This window comes from Mytilus galloprovincialis, chromosome 12, assembly GCF_965363235.1.
Source record: "Mytilus galloprovincialis chromosome 12, xbMytGall1.hap1.1, whole genome shotgun sequence".
In the NCBI taxonomy this organism is placed as follows: Eukaryota; Metazoa; Mollusca; class Bivalvia; order Mytilida; family Mytilidae; genus Mytilus; species Mytilus galloprovincialis.
In genome coordinates, this window is record NC_134849.1 from 11,322,104 (window position 1) to 11,343,506 (window position 21,403).

General features: G+C 32.5%; 1 long non-coding RNA gene across 1 annotated transcript; it reads left to right on the forward strand.

Annotated features, from left to right (window-relative positions):
* The first annotated feature begins 4,430 nt into the window (after positions 1–4,430).
* LOC143053828 (uncharacterized) lies at positions 4,431–20,766 on the forward strand. Its single transcript, XR_012971467.1, has 5 exons — positions 4,431–4,473; positions 6,012–6,180; positions 15,875–16,058; positions 18,709–18,945; positions 20,119–20,766. It is a non-coding gene; the product is annotated as an uncharacterized LOC143053828 (long non-coding RNA).
* Positions 20,767–21,403: the final 637 nt, after the last annotated feature.

Below are 21,403 nucleotides of genomic sequence, written 5' to 3' on the forward strand. Positions count from 1 at the left end.
CTTAATTTTTTTTATAATCCAACCGAAATCTGACGCCTTCAATCGTGTCCCATATTAATGATCATTGAATAGTCAAAAACGTCATTGACGTCAAGTGCTGAGGACATAATATGGCTACAAGTTTTGAGACGTTCTGTCGTGGTAAAGTGGGCACGATTAGGCGAATAACAATTATTATTGGACACAGTTTGGGCGAAAAAGATATATTTGGGAGTGTTACAAAGAACTGTTTTAAGTCGATGTGCCGTCGTATTTATAAACTAAAATGAATTTAGATTTTTATGACAAATTCTACGATGCCTTGAATACTGACTAAAATTACTTTATTATATCTGATAGAGCTTATGTCAAATACCAGGGGCGGATGTAGGCGGGGGCGTGGCGATTTGCAAAGCATGGGTTGTCTTTAACTTTTTTGAGTATCAGAAGAGACCATTCCATCTTTTTTAACATTAAAAGTATATAAAACGGTCAGATTAACAGAATCAACGTGATTACTGACCATGCGGTTTATTTTATGTACTTCAGTAAGAGTTATCCTTCGTTCCATATATATATATATATATATATATATATATATATATATATATATATATATATATATATATATATATATATATATATATATATATATATATATATATATATATATATATATATATATATATATATATATATATATACAATGTAGGCAACTGACTCTCCTCATAAAAAAATAAAGATTCATTTGTATCTGTATTTTTATCTGTACTTTATTTTTCATTTACATGTTGTACTGTTAAATCAATCATCCTTAATCAGAACGATAGTTGTATGTGTGAGTGTATGCGAGTGGGAGAGAAAGGCTTTTTATTTTTACTTTATGTCATGCTTGTTATGAGCCCTATGATTAGGAAATAAAATATATTTATCTTTATCTTATACTTCAAAGGAAGGTGTCAAACGCGGAGCTGCGTTTGAACATGTTGAAGAAAAATAAAATAGGTTTTTAGCAGTTAAATTTAGTACAAACAATTGTTATATTACATTGTATTTCCGGTTTTTATAATCAATTTCTTTGATAATCGAAGTTCCAAAACATCCTTAACCCTTACTCACTTTCACAATTCATCATGGCACGGCCAAGAAAACAGTTCAGGTGAGATTCTTTCTTAATGTCCTTAATGAAAGATAGAAATACTGTTTCAAGCGAAAGGTTAGTTTATTATTTATAACTCTGTGTCTTTATACATTTCTTACTTGTAACCTGCAAATTTTGCTGAATTATGTACCGTATTACATGCATGGGATTTGTGGCGAACACAGTATATATAAAGTCTTGCACTACCTCCGAAAATCAGATAAAAGTGAAAACAGATATATACAATGAAAGGAAAATTAAAAATCACATAGAAAGTAGACATTTTCGTTTGCAAAATCTAATACAATTATTGGTCAGGTGAGCTGTTGTGATCTGTCTCGTCTCACTTTGCTTCCGTAGGTTTCACATTATTGAAACCATGTACAATTGGCTTAGACACATTGACGATCTGGAATCGAGGGTTATTCATTTTTGTGATGTTTCTGTATTTCTTTTTGTCACAACTACCAGCACCATGTCTTTCAAGGATTGATTGACATATTTATTACCTGATATTGCTATATAGAAGGTTGGTTTGCATAGGAACACAGAATCAAAATAAAATGTTCGCATGATATTCAGTTTCTGTTTTTTGAGCTGCAGCTTTATAACTGTAGCTTTATAAACTCATATAATATATGCAATATGAATCTCTTAGTTAGGAGCTTGTTGTAGATTTTTCTAATTTGTAGGAGACCTTTCCATCATAACTCGAAGGTTCTTCGCAGAACAGGAACATATTGTTTCACCTCTGTCCGTCCATCCGGCAGTCACTATATATATATATAATTGTCAGGGTGGATTTAGGCGGTTTCTGCTTGAAACTTGAATTTCTCGTTAATTTAACCTCACAATAGTTCGAAATGCCTACATTGCACCACTTTAGAAGAATATTTCAATAATTAACTTAAAAAAATATATAAAACTTTGCGCCCCCCCCTAATCTGAAATCCTGGATCCGCCCCTGAATACATAGAGAAGGATACCATCAAAATACTGGATTTTTTAATCGATAAGAAATATGTTGAGCTTTGTTAATTGAAAGTGTACAGACAGTCGATTTTCTATTGGGTACTATTTAATTGTGCACATCACTGTCCAACCTGGTTTAGTTTTTGTTGCTTTTTTAAGCAAAATTTATTCCCTTCTTAAAGACAAATTACAAATCTTATATTCAATTTTACATTCTAGAATAATGATGTCCTGTCGCTCCATATATCCAATTTCAGCAAATGCGTAAATCTCGTATATATCCAAGTGAAATTTATAAACAGAATACTAACTAAACTAACTAAACTAAATCGTTGCTTTATATTGTGATATCTACTATAATACTGACACAGATGGACGACTAAACTCCTGATGATAAGTAATGCGTTTTGAAGGAGTAAAATAGTAAAGAAACTTTATAGACTAATTGGATTTGTTTAGTCATTATGTTTAAGGGAAACAACTAATGGTAAGTCAATAGTAGTGTGTATGAAATTTCTTCAGTGCCCGTCAATTCCTTCAATCCTCGTCTATAGGTTTCTAATTGATAGTTGTCTTATTAGCAGTCATTCAACATTTCATTAAACGTATATACTAAATGGAAATTATGTTTGAAATGACTTGACTATAAAATATGGTATTCAAATTGACATAACGACTATAGCATATCTACTGAAGCGTATTGGGGTTATCTTTTTCTATTAATATTCCTTTGCCTTTGAAATCTACAAAAGTTGATTAGCATACGTTAAATAATAGAGACAGCTTTCTGATTTGTTTTTTAAATGTATTCAAAATACTCAGCATTTATTGTTAGGTGAATTTGCTGTTTGTTTATTACTTTGTATGCGTTCTAGGGGTTGATCGTCATGAACATGCATGAAATATTTGCAACTGGACGTTAATCGAACATGTATTTTAATCAACCGTTTACAGGTTTAATTAAGATAGCCAGAAATAGACTTCTGTTTTGTCATTATGTTCTTTGAAAACAAAATGTCGATTTTGTTTTAAAGATCTTATGAATAATATATCGACTAGCTTTATAACACATTGCAAGTATAAATATAAATCACCATTCAGTGGAAATATACGGTAGCGTATTAGCGCCACACATTTTTATATACTCTGAGAATTAAAAGAACCTGATCGCTTGCATCAAAAATAAAGAAAAAAGTTCCTTTACTAATAATTCATTTTAAAGCAGAAAGATCATTTTGTCTATTTGACTTAAAAGTTTCACAATTGTATGACATTATTTTTGCACTTTCAATTTAAATATGCCATATCTATTTTCTTGTTAAATTATTTACTTTTCTGATGCACACATCATTCTTAATTTGTGTATAAATTGCACTTCAAATATTCTCTTATTCCTAATATGCATTTTTATTATAATGATTTGGCCATGTATCTATAATGGTTCTTTTCTTGTCTAAATTACAATAGAAATGAATTACAGCCGGACATACATACAAAAAGTTAATGAATAATTGAAATCAATTTCGCAAAGGTTTGCGTAATAACGAAATGGTTTGCGCTATTTCGCGAAGGTTTAGGTTATACAGAGGTTTGCGTTATTTCGCCTAGGTTTGCGTCATTTCACAAAGGTTTGCGTTATAGCGCAAAGATAGCTAGATTTTTTTTTAAATGTGTGGCGCTTATACACTTTCGTAGAAATAGCCAGAAATAGATAAAAACGGGCCAAAAGAATAGAAATTGATGAATAATGGGTGCTCAAATATATAGAAAAGAGAATATTATAGGTCACCATAAATAAAAAAAGAAATGAAAAATAGTTAGAGAATTAAAAAAAAATGGAGAACCCCCATCCGGACTCTCATTTTGTATTGGATAAAGAAATTTATAGAGTCGAAACTTCAAGATGATTTCTTATTGGTAAAAACAAATAGAAAAAAATTGATTAAGAAAGTCATTTTTCTTGTTTTCAGGTCACAGAAATGCATGCGACTTCAGTTTTTACGATTTTGGACAAATATGTTTTATGTTAATGAGATCTATATTGTCTATAGCAGAACTGAAAATAGTTTTTGATGTCTAAGACTCCAGAATTATTGGGTCAAATTTGATTCATTTCAATCACATTTTAAAAAGACATTTTTGGAAGACATTTTCGCGCCAAAGAAATTAGTACGTTTGTTTTGTGATTTAAAAGTTCTCATCATTTATTGCCTTACTGTGCTTTTTAATTCATAAAAGTGAAAAATATAATCCTGTATTGATAAACTAATATTAATATCGCCTTAAACTGACTGGACATTTAAATGTATTACACGTGTATGTTTATTTGTGTATTACACTCAAATGACCTATAACCTAGAGTGACCAACGGTCAGATAACGGTAAGACATGTAAAAATGGTTCTACTTTTTCTGTTGTTAATCATCACTTACTGTCGGACTTATTTTACTGTACACAAATATTAAGGTTATTATAACCAGTTGATTTAAGGGGGTAAACACATCAACACGCTCGCCTGGAAATGTCGCCTTGTTATGCGTCCTACGAAAAGGGGGAGGCGATCACTAGCGTGTGTACATTTATTCAGTTATCATGGTTATTTTCTCCTTCGCTATGCTAATAAGAACATAAAGATTGTCTTAATAATTAATTCGCAAATAAAACAAAAACCGTTGTGGAATGAGAAACTTCACTGGTCAGTTTAATAATAAATTATGACAGTTATGTAAATCATGATCTCCAACATTTGTCCAAAGCTCTGAATAGATTGTAGGAAATCTACACATACAAACATGTCCAATCAGAAATAGAGATGATTTTAATAAATAACATATGTACATGTATAGCATGAATGCAAATATTTACATGCCACATTAAGATATGCATTTATTGACGGATGAGCCGTTAGCCTGAAGCTTGGTTCCGTTAATTTTAATTTCCTGGGTCATATTATATGATCATGGCAGTTTTAATTATTAGTTAATTTATTGAATGACATTTGGAAGATTCGGCTATCAGCCAAATTTATAGACGATATCTTTAATATATTCATACAATAACAAGAAAATGTGGTATGATCTTTAGGTATATTATCCTATCTGATCACATGAATATGCATGAAATATATGCCACCTAAATTGACGTTAAGCATTCAATCTAACATCATCAATTAGTTTGGTATATGTAAATTGTATAATTTTGAAACCAATGTACATGTATATCATAAATCAAAGTACTTATGCAGATTATCAAATAACTTGTTCCTATATTTCTTTGTATAACTGATATATTGAAACTACATTGTATCTAATAAGAATTAAGCCTCTGATATAATAAGGGTTAATGGATTCATATAATTTTTCGTACATAAATGACAGTGCATCATAATTAAGCCTCTAAAGGCTGGTTGGTAAAATATACATGTGAATTGACTGCTCAAAATTGTTATATATTGTATTTCATGTACATTGTATATGTACCAAGTTGTACTTTAAAATAAAAATATCTATAACAAATATTTATTATACTTAATATTTAATAATCAAAGTGAACATGCATGACATAATGTTGAGTCCGGCAAGTCAGACTCTTTTTATTCACGTGACCTACAACACACTGTCTCTATCCGCTCGCTGTCTCCAGCATAAAAGCAATGGTAGGATTGAAATAAAATATCGCACATGCTCTATAGTGCGATATTTATACAAGCTAGAGCGATTTTTGTTTATATACCACGAGATATTAAAATGTTCAACCTTCAAAAAAGAAAGGTTTTCCACATTTTTGGATGAGAGCGTTTTCGGTGGGGACAAATCCAGAAAGGGCGTCGGACGCACCTTATTTATAAATTATACAGTTAAAGGTTCGCATTTTATTGTTATTTGATAGTTAAAAGAATATCATTTTGTATTTTTTAAAGAAATAGAAACAAGAGTAATTCAATATTAGCAGGGGTTGACCCAGTGTCCGAAGAAAACAGAGTTGATTTTGTTCTGAATGGTGAAAATATTGGCGAGCCTAACGAGGCAACTGTTTTTGCGGAAGAAGATTTTTAAATCTACTAACATCAAATACTGCCAGCTGGTCAGGTAAAAATATAAGTACGATAAGTGAGAAATATGAGAAAATCGTTCTTCTATATGTATTATGGAAATTGTAGAGGGCGCCCTTATATTTGTTTCATGAACAAATAATTGGTATCATCCATATCAATATGCAATTATTCTATTTCAAAATTCATTATTAACTGATACACGGTAGGTAAAGTGTCCGGCTAGGATCATGTTTTTTCGAGTGATTTGATCGGACTTTTTCGAGTGTGTCCACTTTTTTTCGAGTGAATATGATTAAAAATGTAAATAAACAGACTACTTTTCTAACAAGACGTAATATAGAAACTTGAGCTTGATATACAAGGTTATACATGGTTTATGTTATCATTTAAAAAAAGATATTATCATTCTGACTCGTTTCAAAAGTTGAATTTACCTTTACAACGCTTTTATTTCAAAATACCCAAATAAAGCCATTTTCATACACTTACCAATGCAAATGTTGACGGAAATGCAAACATGGAATCTATATATCCTTATATATACAAACACTTTACAAAAACTATTGTTGTTGCATTGAAAACGACATTTTTAGACGAAATTCATATTTTCATGTCCCGGCTTTTTCAAGAGAAGTCCGGGCTTTTTGGAGTGTGTCCTTTTTGTATCGAGTGATTATAAATATTTCTTATAGCTACAAATGTTATGTTTTGGTGTATTTATTTTTGAAATCTTTAAAATAAAGCTTCAAATTAAGTACTCACATGGTCATACAGCAATATAAACACCATGAGAACTTTCTTTGAGGTATATGGGGTGTATTAATTATAATCCATAGATTTTTTGATAATTTGCCAAAATGTAGTTTATATCATGTTTTTTTTAAGTAATAAAAAGAATGGGTCACGGGGCTTATTTTCACACTTCACGGTGTTCAAAATTGACAGATTTTGTATAGATTATGCATGGAATACCATATCTTCTGCAATAATGCATTAACTACACCATATAATTTTGAGATAACATATGAAAAGATAGCTTTAATAGCAGGCTTTAAGGTAAGAAAAAGAAAAATTGGGTCACCAGACCCGTTTTCTTGCTATATTAATAAATAGGATAATGCCTTAACATATTCTTTTAAGCACTCTATCTGAACTATCTACCCTTGCATTTAAGCTGTCTCCCCTTATGTGGCATTGTTTGAAAAAAATTAATCAAACAAAAGTTTTCTGTTTTTTTTGTAAAATACAACCATAAATATGATAAAACATCATTTTTATACGACCGCAAAAATTGAAAATTTGTTGGTTGTATATTGGTATCACGTTGGCGTCGTCGTCGTCGTCGTCTGTCGTTGTCGTCCGTCCTCGTCGTCCGTCGTCGTCGTCATCGTTATCGTCCGAAGACATTTGGTTTTCGCACTATAACTTTAGTATAAGTAAATAGAAAATCTATGAAATTTGAACACAAGGTTTATGACCACAAAAGGAAGGTTTGGATTGATTTTGGGAGTTGAGGTCCCAACAATTTAGGAATTAGGGACCAAAAGGGGGCCCAAATAAGCATTTTTCTTGGTTTTCGCACCAGAACTTTAGTATAAGTAAATATAAATCTATGAAATTTAAACACAAGGTTTATGACCACAAAAGGAAGGTTGTGATTGATTTTGGGAGTTTGTGTCCCCACAGTTTAGGCATAAGGGGCCCAAAGTGTCCAAAATTAAACTTTGTTTGATTTCATCAAAAATTGAATAATTGGGGTTCTTTGATAAGCAGAATTTACAGTGCATGTAGATTCTTAATTTTTGGTCCCGTTTTCAAATTGATCTACATTAAGGTCCAAAGGGTCCAAAATTAAACTAAGTTTGATTTTAACAAAAAAAATGAATCCTTGGGGTTCTTTGATATGCTCAATCTAAACATGTACCTATATTTTTGATTATTGGCCAAGTTTTCAAGTTGGTTCAAATCGGGGTCCAAAATTAAACTAAGTTTGATTTCAACAAAAATTGAATTCTTGGGATTCTTTGATATGCTGAATCTAAACATGTAGTACTACTTAGATCTTTTATTATGGGCCCAGTTTTCAAGTTGGTCCAAATTGTGGTCCAAAATTAAACTTTGTTTGATATCAACAAGAATTGAATCCTTGGGGTTCTTTGATATGCTGAATCTGAACATGTACTTAGATGTTTTATTATGAGCCCAGTTTTCAAGTTGGTCCAAATCGTGGTCCAAAATTAAACTAAGTTTGATATCAACAAAAATATGGAAAATATGGCCTTATGTCGTTCGAAGCGCTGGACAATCAAGCATATAATATACGTATTTTATACTTTTCTATCATTTCTAAACAATAGTTAGGCTAATCATGAACTTTTCCTTTCATTGTTGATTACATATGAAATTTGATTCAAATTTTGTTTTCAATGGCAATAAAAATGTGTGTTTTTTTATATCTATTAATAATGATTTTTTTTATGGGAAGACGGCAGGCCTCTTCTACTCAGTTCTAGTAGATACACTCATCATAGATACCAGCATTGAATTTTCGTATATACGCCAAACACGCGTTTCGTCTACAAAGACTCGAATAAAAAAAGAATATCTTTTATTACATATCATTTTTCTGATTCTTCACTCCTTTTACAATCTCCGGGGTTCACCACAATAAATATTATTAACTGTATAATCAAAAGTAGCATGAAAGGAAGTCATAGTAAAATGAATATGAGTTCCCTGCACTATGTTCTTAAAGATCTAGTAATTTCTAAATGAGCACTGGAAAGAAACTTTGCGTTAAATTGAAAATAGCTTCATTTAATAAACGTAGTAATATGTTTTTGATGATTTTTTCGGAATATATGACATTGTGTGGCACCGTTAAAGTCCACAATTCCTCTAAAGTCCACAACACCGCTAAAGTCCACAACAATTTTCCGCTAAAGTCCACAACGCCGCTAAAGTCCACAAACTTTCCGCTAAAGTCCAAAAAATGACCTCCGCTAAAGTCCACAAGAAAACGCCGTTAAAGTCCACAATAGCAAGTTCCGCTAAAGTCCACAAAAAAGCACCGTTAAAGTCCACATCATTTTTTATTGTTAAAAACATATCATTTGTTATTTTTATCCCGTTAGTACAATACAAAGCATCAGTTTGATACATGAAAGAAGTACAGTATCTGTATATGATTTTGTTCCATTAATTTTGATCTTTGTATTATGATGATGATGGCCAATTTGGACATCATTTTTAAAAAGTTTGTAAATTCGTTAGTTATATTAGTTGCATTCTACAAGTACTTTTTTTCTTATCCTTAACATTTAATAACTTTTTGACATAATTAATGTACAAACCTCGTAATCTATAACATTTACACGGCATTCATTCAGGCAACAATCTAAAATTATACCATTAAACAAAAAAACTAGTAAGTTTATGAATTCCCAAAGTTCTCCTGTCGCAAAACTTTTAACCAAATATATCTAACGTTATAAATATATATCTGTGTTCGCTATAGAAAACAACAAAAAATAATGTGTTGTGATTTTCAGAACGGAAAAATGAAGCCGGTATGAAAAATTCTAAACTAGATGTGTCAAAGCAACACGAATGGCCCCGTCCCAAAAAGTTGAAAAATCTGCAATTTCAATATAAACACATGTGGACTCAAACATGATGGTAGCCTCACATATCAAAAATCAGCTCAAAATCTGGAGGGGAATAGAGAAAAAATCCGTATAACTGTGATTTTCAATAATTTATCAAAGTCCAAAGCCCGTAATTTCAGCGAAAATTTGTGGAGCTTGACCTATAACTCATCATGGAGCAGAACGAAACTTAAACTTGATCTGTAACTTATCATAGTTAACTGACATACCAAAAATCAGCCCCATATCTGAAGGCGTTTAGAAAAAAAGTCCGTATTAATAACTGTGATTTTCAACAATTTCTCAAAGTCCAAAGCTCGTAACTTCGGCAAAAATTAGTGGAGCGGAACGAAATTTAAACTTGATCTGTAACTCATCATGGTTAACTTACATACCAAAAATCAGCCTAATATCTGAAGTCGTTTAGAAAAAAACTCCGTATAATGGTTTGTTGCGGAATGACGGAATGACGGAATTACGGAAAGACGGTATTACGGAATGACGGAAAGACGGAATTACGGAAAGACGGACAAGGGTAAAACTATATGGCACCGGCAACTTCGTTGCGAGGCCATAATAAAAAAAAAGATCTATTATGCTTTAAATAACATTTTTATCGATTAGTATCGGAAATGGATGCGTTGAATGGGTTTCTATAAATATGTCACAATAAAACCTGATTTGATCGATATAGGAAGATATGGTATGAGTGCCAATGAGACAACTCTCCATCCAAGTTAAAATTTATAAAAGTAAACCATTATAGGTCAAGGAACGGGCTTCGACACGGAACCTTGGCTCACACCGAACAGCAAGCTATAAAGGTCCCCAAAAGTTACAATTATAAAACCATTCAAACGGGAAAACCAATGCCAATAAATGGGGCTTAAAAAATGTATACATACACTAGTTGTTTATCTTGGTAAAGTGTTTTAATCACATGTAAAATTACTCACAAGATTAGTATGTATAAAATCACAAAACGCTAAATATGTTCTACAGTAACCAATAAAATTGTATTGAAATGAACAGGAACATTCTGCTTAAAACTTCATACTTGTCTTCCATTTAGCTTTTTCGAAATACTAAAAAAGTATCTTCAAAAGAGAATAATGCAAAAAACAAAACAAAATACATTTGACGGCATTTACAGTTGGATTTTCACAAACCATTTGAATTGTCTGAATATATATTTGTTTATTTGGTCATACATTTCTTCGGTAAGTTTTGTTTTTTTCCTGGTGCAAATCAAATTTTTGTATAAAATATAAACTTTTTGTTATGTCATCAGAAATTGATAATTAACGCTTCAAAATAGATATATTACCAAATAAAGTTATGAGAGTTCTGCTTCTATTGGTACTAATTTTTATTAAAATCTTACATGAAATAGTCCCTAAATATTTGTTATGAAAAAAAACGTAGATTTTCATGATATATATAACAACAAATCGTAGGTGACAAATACTTCTGACCATCATATCAGTCATCTGATTAAGATGAAGAATTGCCAATGAAATTAAATATGCATAGAGGGTCGATGTCTTCTGTGTCTATTTCTACGGAGGCTACTTTCCCCGCGTAATAAGTTCAAATAACAATTAAATGTGCATGCGTTTTTGACAGTTCAAACAGGGTAAGCAAACTCTGATTAAACGATGCATTAAACGGCACACAACGTTTACCAAACTGTGGTTAGAAAGAAATGCACTCTTGATCTCTTGATAGATATATGTAAAGTGGTAAACAGTTTCAGAAAAGGTATCACTCCAGGGGATTGAAATTCTGTTTTTGATAAAATTTTGGAGAAATATGTGACATCTTTGCCCTCTTTTGCAATATTGTTTAGAAAATACATGCAGGTTGTTGCCATACAGCAAAAAGAAAAAGAAATATCTAGCTTTAACCCGTTAACTACTGGATATCAAATCTATGAAAAATACTGATTACATACGTATGCACAATATGTGACACAAACGGTAAGCTTTATATGTAAGATAGCAAGGACAAGGGGGTGGTAAAGTTTATGTATATTGCTGTCTATCATAAGTGCTAATCCATAGACAAATCTCTTTTTGTGGTGTCATTTCTAAAAAAAGAGCAATGAAACTACCATTACATATCAGTGTCAACTATATAAGAAAGTTTTTATAAGCATCGGATTCCTCTTTGTTGAGTGAGTGCAAGTCTCGCATACTGCCCACACATAGTGGTTATCGTGTCAGCCACTGCTTCACCTAGATTTCTCGGCGCCCGTTTTTGTCTACACCTTCTTCTATACACTCTTCCAATCTCCGTTATTACTATTTACCTGTCTCTCTGAGCTCTTACCACCTTGCCCACATATCCAACTGCCTTATTTCTATGTAGATGTTTTATAAATGTATGATTTTACTCGGATTTTCTATTAAATATAACCAAATAAACGGAGAATGTGTCCAGCTAGTATATATAACATTATAAAGTATTATTACAGAATTAGTACCCAAATTTGTATTTGATCCGTGTTTTATGGTAATAAGCATTGTGTATACGGCGTTTCATAAAATTTGGTTGAGGCAAAATAAAATTAGAGATCGGAAACTACTATTGTTGGGACATACGTACGGACAAGGGTTACACTTAATGCCCACCCCGAAGCGGAGGGGGATAAAAATTTCGGACGTTTTTATACTAAAATTATGCATACCCGGCCAAATCCCGTTTATCCCTACGACCCATATACGATCTGGTCGATTTGGTCTGGTCGGGATCAGGCTGAAATCGTGAATAGTTGATTTGGTCTTGATAGTCGATTAAAGATCGTGTAAAGATCGTGAATTGATCGGAATTATCGAATAGTATTAATTTTTTGTCGAGATGAAGTCGTGATGGAGTCATTAAGGAGTCGTGAATGGTCGAGTTAAAGTCGTGTAAAGTCGGATGGCGGTCAGGTAGAAGTCGTAAACAGGCCCGATCAAGAATTTGGTTGAGTTTGGTGGTGGAAATTTGGACAATCGGGATCATCGAGTTGATCTGAGCGGCAGTGTGAACCTAGCTTTATAGATATTTGCAAAGGAAATTTAAATGTCAAATATAGGCTCCTAATTATGTCTCCAGCATATACATAAAGGAAACGCTATGTTGGAGTTTCTTGTGGATGAACAAATGTTTACTAAAGAATAAAAAGAGTGTAACAGCTACATAACTTTTCAGAAATGTTGTCTGTTTGATTGATAGAAAATCGCAACACAAAGATCACATTTATGGTGATAAAGCAAATACTATTATCTTTTCATTTACCAAAAATATAATTTATGCTGACAAGATATACTTTCTAAGAAAAAAAGTCCATGTAAAAAACAGAAATTGATCTTTTGAAAATAATAAAAAAAAGTTTGGACTTTAACGGTGCTTTTTTGTGGACTATAGCGGAACTTCTTGTTGTGGACTTTAACGGTGTTTTCTTGTGGACTTTAGCGGAGGTCATTTTGTGGACTTTAGCGGAAAGTTTGTGGACTTTAACGGCGTTGTGGACTTTAACGGAAAATTGTTGTGGACTTTAGCGGTGTTGTGGACTTTAGAGGAATTGTGGACTTTAACGGTGCCACACATTGCTCTTCACTCAATTACATGTATAAACTAGGAAATGTCAGTTTTTAAAGTCTAGAATATCTTTTTTTTCCTATTCAAATTTTCCGTAAAAAAAACAACGGACCATTTGTTTGAAAACCCGGACAATTTCACAGTTGCTCTCGAAAAATCCCGGATAATAACAAACACTGAAATCTTTGGTTAAATACAAGCAAGTTGTTCTTCTTTGTTGAGCAAAACATGTATAGTATTCAATATAAGATGGGTAGAAATGTTAAAACTATTATAATTACGAAATAGCGGGTAATTGAATAGTCCGAGATTACTCTAGACAATAGAACCAGACATAGCAATCCACACTCATTTAGGCAAATACAAACATCCAAAGACAGTTGTAAATATTCATTTTATCCACGAACTGTTATAAATTGGAATCATCTGCCACAACAAATAGTATCATGCAGTACATTCGCCGGGCGTCTACTATAAAATTTATAATTTACACTTTAGCAACAAAAATCAAAAATCAAAAATAACAAAATCCAAAATCCAAAAATCAACATAACGTATTTACATTTGAAAAAAAATGAATTATATATAGTTTTATCACAATTCATTTTTTTTCAAATGTAAATACGTTATGTTGATTTTTTGATTTTGTTATTTTTGATTTTTGTTGCTAAAGTGTAAATTATAAATTTTATAGTAGACGCCCGGCGAATAATCTTCAATAATTGAAGGATCGCTAGAAACCTTAAGAAGAAGAAGGAGATTGATGCCCGATCATATAATTCCAAGGCCGTCAGTCGGCACCAGAAGCGACGAAGCAGCGCATCTATTTTGGTTGGGCAAATATCCACTTTTTGATATGGGACGAGCTCTGACGTCCCACGGCCCCAGCTTGTCTGGCAAAACAGCCGTTGGACGTCAGAGTAATCTCGGACTAGTAATTGAACTTATCGCATGTTTTATCACTCGAAGAAGCCCGAACTACACTAAAAAACAAATGGACAGAATCACTCGAAAAACCACGATCCTAGCCGGACACTATACCTACCGTGTGATAAATGATATCAAAATTGCATTACAAATTTTACGCAACCTCTCTACCTGAAATCTTTGCTATATATATACCATTATAATCTCAAAGTTAGAATTCACAGTTGCTCTCGAAAAATCCCGGATAATAACAAACACTGAAATCTTTGGTTAAATACAAGCAAGTTGTTCTTCTTTGTTGAGCAAAACATGTATAATATTCAATATAAGATGGGTAGAAATGTTAAAACTATTATAATTACGAAATAGCGGGTAATTGAATAGTCCGAGATTACTCTAGACAATAGAACCAGACATAGCAATCCACACTCATTTAGGCAAATACAAACATCCAAAGACAGTTGTAAATATTCATTTTATCCACGAACTGTTATAAATTGGAATCATCTGCCACAACAAATAGTATCATGCAGTACAGTACAGGGATTCAAGAGTATGATCTCAGAACCTGCTCTCATCCCCATATTCTATCCCTAACTATTCTGTTATCAAATGTGTATAGTTTTATCACAATTCATTTTTTTTCAAATGTAAATACGTTATGTTGATTTTTGGATTTTGTTATTTTTGATTTTTGTTGCTAAAGTGTAAATTATAAATTTTATAGTAGACGCCCGGCGAATAATCTTCAATAATTGAAGGATCGCTAGAAACCTAAAGAAGAAGAAGGAGATTGATGCCCGATCATATAATTCCAAGGCCGTCAGTCGGCACCAGAAGCGACGAAGCAGCGCATCTATTTTGGTTGGGCAAATATCCACTTTTTGATATGGGACGAGCTCTGACGTCCCACGGCCCCAGCTTGTCTGGCAAAACAGCCGTTGGACGTCAGAGTAATCTCGGACTAGTAATTGAACTTATCGCATGTTTTATCACTTGAAGAAGCCCGAACTACACTAAAAAACAAATGGATAGAATCACTCGAAAAACCACGATCCTAGCCGGACACTATACCTACCGTGTGATAAATGATATCAAAATTGCATTACAAATTTTACGCAACCTCTCTACCTGAAATCTTTGCTATATATATATGGGTTCGAATCCCGGCGAGGGAAGAACCAAAAATTTGCGAAAGCAAATTTACAGATCTAACATTGTTGGGTTGATGTTTAGACGAGTTGTATATATATATATATATACCATTATAATCTCAAAGTTAGAATTCCAATAAAAACATATAACCGTAGTTTAATTTTTTAATTAGCCAAAAAATAGACCATCAAGATATAGGAATCAAGAGGGTAACAACAGATGATTATGAACGAGTAATGGCGATATTACCCCCCCCCCCCCCACCCCCCTTTTGCGGAGATATATCATGGAGGTAATACCAAACAATTGTTCTATATATTTTTTTTGTTCAAATAGAAAAGGTATCGAAGGCACGCCACGCTACGTTAAATAATTCCGTTACATAAATATACTTGTATTTTACATTTTAAATAGCCAGAAAATGGACCGCCAAGAATATGGAATCAAGAGGGTAACAACAGAAGATTATGACCGAGTAATGGCGATATTACCCCCCGCGGAGATATATCATGGAGGTGATTACTTGCCCGATTATTTCCATATGTTGCTTGAAATGCCAAACACAGAGATGTATGCTGCTGTCGACGGAGATAAATTTGTAAGATTTCCCTTCGAAAGTATAAAGTATTTTTTTTCTAAATATTTAGGAAAGACATATAGTACGTTAAAATAGAAACAATTAGGGGGAAAATACCCGCAAAACACCGATGCATCTCTGTCAAACGACCACCATTACGTTGTTTTCCGATTTACCGATCCTTTTACTTTTGGAACAAACAAAGCATAAAATTGAGAATGGAAATAGGAAATATGTCAAAGAGACAAGATGTTATGTACTAGTTCAATGATACTGGACGTCATACTAAACTCTGAAACATATAAAAGAAACTAGAATTAAAAATCATACAAGACTAACAAAGGTCAGAGGCATCTGACTTGGGATAGGCGCAAAATGCGGAGGGGTTAGTGTATGTGAAGTTAGCAGCCGGTTCGTTATTCGATATTCAATATTCAAAACCGGCTGCTAGCAGTCGGTTGGATATTCAAAATTTAGTTGAAAATCATAAAAAAAAAGAAATACTTAATAACATTAAAGCATGATTTTTTTTTATACTTAAGAGGACTGATAAGATACATAGGAAATCTGTTTATGACCTCTTCTAACTGCCGTCAATAGGCATATTTGTCTTTATGTAATATAGATTTTTGTCAATAAAAATATGTCAAAGAGACAACAACTAATTTAAAAGATGTACTTTTATATATGATATTTCTTAAAACAAAAAGTAAAACCGATCGCGCTAGAAACATTTTGGAATATGAAAAGAAATATTTATGGAAAGCCCAAAAAAGAAATATATAGTGAAAATCTACCTGAGACCGCTTAAATGAGGGTGAGACCCTCCTGGTCTTTCAATGTCCATAAAACTCTACTAAATCATAGACTCTGTAATATATAAAAGTTGTATCAAAAGTATTTCCCAGAATAATGTCATCTTCGATATCTACGGAGGGTTTTGATTGTCACTTTTTAGCTAAAAATTGTCAAAATTTTAGGACAAAGAGCACAGGACAATAGTGAAAGCCCCTTGATATCTCAATCTGCCTAATATTAAGCAGACAGTTAGTTGATAGGTAGATACAGACAAGACTAAAAGGAATTTGGGTACACTCCCTGTCTTCTATGTTTACGGAGGGCCCAAAGTGCCAGTTTGATATTCAAAATATATAGCGAAAACCTACCCGAGACCGCTTAATTGACGCTAAGACCCCTGTTCTTTCAATGTACATAAATCTGGGCGAATTCATAGACTCTGTACAAATAAAGGTTGTATCAAAAGGATTTCCGAGAATAATGTCATCTTCGATATCTACGGAGGGCTTAGATTGTCACTTTTCAGCTAAAAATTGTCAAAATGTTCAATATCGATTAACGAATAACGAACCGGCTGCTAACTTCACATCCATCGGGGTTAGATATGTTTTTGGAGATCTCAATCCCCCCTATGCCTCTAGCCAAAGTATAATCAATAGTGATTATACAAAATATTTAGGAAAGAAATATTATATTTTAAGATAGGAACGATCAGGTTATAACCCAACATGTATGTCTTATTGTTCCAGCAAACATTTTGAACCCCGCACATTCTGTACGTCCCAAGTCAGGAGTTTGTATTTCATTTTGGTTGTTCTTTGCTGCTGTATATCATTTGTCGTTCATTGTTTTGTACATACATCAAGCCAATACTTTTCTCGTTCGAATTGCAACACTGAGGCTGTATGATCAGATCCCACAAGAGGCAGGTGTACTCGACTATCTTAATTGAGAAGAATGGTCTGTGCAAGGTTCTTTCCGGCACTCCGGCTTCATAAAAAACTGACTACCACGAACTAGCACAATAGTGTTGTAAATGGCTTTTCAAATTATCAATTAATGTTTTACATTTGTCATTTCGTGGCCATTTAAAGCTCAATATATTGTTTTTCTCATTGGTGAAAGTCTTTATTAATTTCTACGTCAGCTGGACTGTAGTTGAGCGTTGTCTCATAGGCGTCGTACATGTACCCCATCTTCCATTAATTCAATTAATAATAAATTACTGAGAAAAAATAATGTGCCTTCTAAAACTGTTTAACTGAACTTTGTTAACATTTTAAATAATATTCACACGAAAACTCTCATGACACTTGAAAAAAAAACTTGTCCAATCCAAAACAAATACGTATAAAACTGGCCAACGTGCTTACAGTTAACCGTCAAAGTAAGTATAATTATTCTATAAAACGAAATAAATAAATCATTCAGAAGATGATGTTGAGAAAGAAAACCTGCGTGATAAAATATATATCCATAGACGCTGCTTGGTACATGTAGCTCAAGAGCCGTTTGTAAGGTTTTCTAAATTCAATACTATCATGGACATGAGATGTACTGTGATTTAAGGAGCCAAGCTACTTTTAAAATGATAAAACAAATTATGACATGCAAGATCAATATTATAGGAACAATTATTTAGTACATAAAGTACAACAAAGCTTGATTAACGTGTTTCACTGAGGTCAGTTTGAAGCCATATCATAGATGTTTCTATATTAGTATTATTTTACTAGGTGTATCTGTATGAATTTGATTTTGAATAAAACATAATTTTCAATAGGATTAAGGTGATATTCACCATGCGTCGTAACGAGCAAAATATTAATGATAATAATATCATAAGATTGATCTGATTAATTTGATTTCCCAGGTTGGATTCAGTTTTATGAGCATAGTCGATGATGGTAAGACTATAGTAGCAAGAGGCGGGAGAATTTCAAAAGAATATTCTGGGAAAGGACTTGTTGGGACAATGTCAAAATGGTTGGACGAAGGAGGTCCACTTTACAGGGAGGGATTATTGAACAGAGCTGCTATAGGAAATAAAGAAAATACTCCATTACTTGAACACGCTCGAAAAGGACTATGCAAAGAAATTCTTCAACAGGTTTATTTAACAACTTTTTATTTGAAATATAAAAAACGCCTTTTCCATAAATATAAAAAAAAGAAGATGTGGTATGATTGCCAATGAGACAACTCTCCACAAGAGACCAGAATAACACAGAAATTAACAACAGAAGTCCACCGGTAATGAGCTTTTTTGTTCTGGTTCCAATTTTGTCATGCATCAGACCGCTTGTCACGTGACATAAGTCAGATGATCTTAAAAGTTCAATAATCAAAGTTAAGCATGTAAATATGTCACGATTAGATAATGATCCCTCCACTGTATATTGGTGTTTATAAATCTTAAACACAATTCTAAACGCATCTTTTTTTTTTATTTTTACACATTTTGATCTAAACAAGTCTCAGTTGTTTAGAACTGTCTAGTTTGACAATGTGTTTAAGATTGTGTTTAGGATCGTGTTCAGCTTAAAAATTAGTGTATTATTTCTAAACACTTTAATTCAAAAACACATTCTAAAGGTTTGAAATCAAGAATATTGTACTTTTAATGTGCTACTTGAAAAAGATGTTTATCTATTAGATACAATCCTGAACAAGTTTAGAACTAAACAGTCAGGAAACTGATATTCAATAGTTGTCGTTTGCTGGTGTGGTTCATAGGTGTTTCTCGTTTTTTATATAGATTAGACCGTTGGTTTTCACGTTTCAATGGTTTCACACTAGTATTTGGTTTTAGGCCCTTTATAGCTTGCTGTTCAGTGTGAGCCATTTGTAGGCTCCGTGTGGATAATGGTTTATCTTTATAAAACGTGACTTGGATGGAGAGTTGTCTCATTGGCACTGAAACCACATCTGCATTTATCCATGTAATACATTTTGTTTATGTAATGTATATAAAAGAACAGTCGTGTTCGATCCATTTGTTTTGAGGGGTAATATACTTTGAAATGTCACATTTTGATACAAGTAGTTTGGACACAAAAAATGCTGCATGTTTTATATAAATAAGTCCATGCCTTTTCTATGGGATATTAATCATTAACCTAAAACTATCAGAACAGCATATTGCACGATATTAACAAAGCACATAATCACGGGAATGTCCTTTTTTTTTTTTATATCAGGTTAACAAAAGCAAACAAAAACCTTAAAATACAAATATTTTTACATTTCATATTTTATTTATTAATCAATTTCTATTTTGCAGGACTTTCGTTATTATGACATTCGGAAATTAAATCTGGAAGATGAATTTAAGAAGCAAAGGAAATCAAACCAGGTTGTAAATCATGCACGATTTATCGAAAAAGATGAATTTGGTCAAATACTAGAATCACGTGACCTTAGCCGATATTTCTTCCCGGAAGGCCGTGCTGTTGTTGACGATGTACCATACAAAATTATGCGATCAAATGCTCCACTGATGTTTACAGAACGAACAAAAGTGGTAGTAACTCATGCTAACAATCCAAAAGAAGCCATTTTAACTATTAGTAATTTTTTCAAGGCTCCTGTTGGAATGATTGTAAATATGAATATATATGGCTGTTTGTCCGAAAATATCAAACCTCATTTAATCTTACATGTCGAAAAACTGCTCCCCTTTTTAAGAAGTGATTACATACTTTTCCGCTGTATATCAAAACCAGATACAAATTGGCAAAATTTGGACAATGTTATGACTGAATTGGGTTTTGGAACAACACAATTTTATGGAACAGGTTTAGTTTGTGTGGAGTGGATTTTAAATTCAAGCAAATTGTAATTATTGACAATAGGATTTCATAACACATAAGGAGGCTCGCGGGTACAAATTTCAGCGAAAAATTAATAAATTAAAGATTCGTTTTTTTCACTACAGATTTTATTTATTACACTTTTAGTTATTACTTTATGATATTGTACAAAAAACAACTAAACAAATCGATTCGGTTTGGCCTATTTTTAAAATGTTTGTATCATTGAAAAAGCTTCAAATTATCTCCCTTTGGTGTAAAATGCCATTTGTATGCCCACCTACTAGTGGAGCGGCGGAGAGGACAATTTTAGAAATTTAAATTACCTAAATACCTCATGGGATTTTAATAGCTCATTGGAAAGCTGAAATCCTGTACTTTTTGAAAATATGTGTCGTCAATATCAAATCTGGTACAATAATATCGAAAATCAAGGTCAAAGGTCATCACTTAAAAAAATCCTACTTTCATCTAGAGAAACAATACCATTGATATTTTTCAAAATTAATAATCTATTCAATAAATTATAAGAGTAGTATTATGTAGAAAAACGTTAGTTCATACAAAATCTTTTTCATATTTACACATGACGTCAGAACAACGTTTTATTTAACTTTTTTAAAGGTAGTCCATGGTACATACAAATTTTAATGCCTAATGGAAAACAGGAACATATTAACATTGATAATTGACATCTACAAATAGCATTTCTTGAATACTTTAATAGTTGAAAAGTTTTCAAAGAGTATCTGAAAT